The following is a 1,107-nucleotide window of genomic DNA, read 5'->3' on the forward strand; positions in this document are numbered from 1 at the left end:
ATACCAGGCACCAGCCACCCTTAATCCAGCTACCCTCCTACCTGACCCAGACTTAAACGCCCCTCTTCATGACTGTGCTGACATCCTAGCCCAAGCCTATGGGGAGCGTGCCGACCTGAGAGACCAACCCTTGGCAGACGCAGAGCACACTTGGTTCACTGATGGAAGCAGCTTCGTACATGCAGGACAAAGGTATGCGGGTGCAGCAATTGTTTCTGAGTCTAAAGTAATCTGGGCAGGACCCCTACCTGCAGGAACCTCGGCCCAGCGTGCTGAATTAGTAGCACTAACCCAAGCTCTGACCTTGGGCAAAAACAAGAACATCAATATCTATACTGATAGTCGGTATGCTTTTGCCACAGCCCACATCCATGGGGCAATATACCAGGAAAGGGGGCTACTGACGGCAGAAGGAAAAACTATCAAAAACAAAGAAGAAGTTCTTGCCTTGTTAGCGGCCTTATGGTTACTGAGAAAAATGGCCATTATCCACTGTCCAGGACACCAGAAAAATAACACTCCAATTGCTAGGGGCAACCGTCTCGCAGACAGGACTGCCCGTCAAGCCGCCCTAAAAAAAAAAAAAAACAGTCGTGGCCACTGCCAGGGTCCCCAGATCTGCCTGAAGAGCCGACTTACACGCCTGAAGATTTAAAATGGACGACTCAGTTGCCTATAACTCAATACCTCCAAAAATGGTGGCACACTGCTAACAATAAAGTCATATTATCTGAGAAATTAGGAGACCAGCTCCTAACCAAGATACACCGGACAACCCACATGGGCACCAGAAAGATGCAAGACCTCATCAGACAAGCAGGAGTCAAGATTCGGGGCATGCAGTCCAAAATTGACCACATTGTGTCAGAATGCAAAAGCTTGTCAGTTGACAAATGCCATCTCGAATCCACCTAATCCTGGCACCCAACAACGTGGGGAAAATCCGGGGGCCTATTGGGAAACTGACTTTACCGATATAAAACCTGGTCAGTATGGGTATAACTATTTATTAGTTTTTATAGACACATTTTCAGGATGGGTAGAGGCCTACCCCACCAAACATGAAACAGCCCAGGTGGTGGCTAAGAAGTTGTTAGAAGAGCTCCT

At 48.1% G+C, this 1,107-nt stretch overlaps 1 pseudogene; it reads left to right on the forward strand.

Annotated features, from left to right (window-relative positions):
• Positions 1–655, forward strand: part of LOC102851413 — a 2,331-nt pseudogene extending 1,676 nt beyond the window's left edge.
• The last annotated feature ends 452 nt before the right edge of the window (positions 656–1,107 follow it).

Source organism: Elephantulus edwardii, unplaced genomic scaffold (assembly GCF_000299155.1).
Source record: "Elephantulus edwardii isolate Elephantulus edwardi_28Jun2011 unplaced genomic scaffold, EleEdw1.0 scaffold00467, whole genome shotgun sequence".
Classification (NCBI taxonomy): Eukaryota; Metazoa; Chordata; class Mammalia; order Macroscelidea; family Macroscelididae; genus Elephantulus; species Elephantulus edwardii.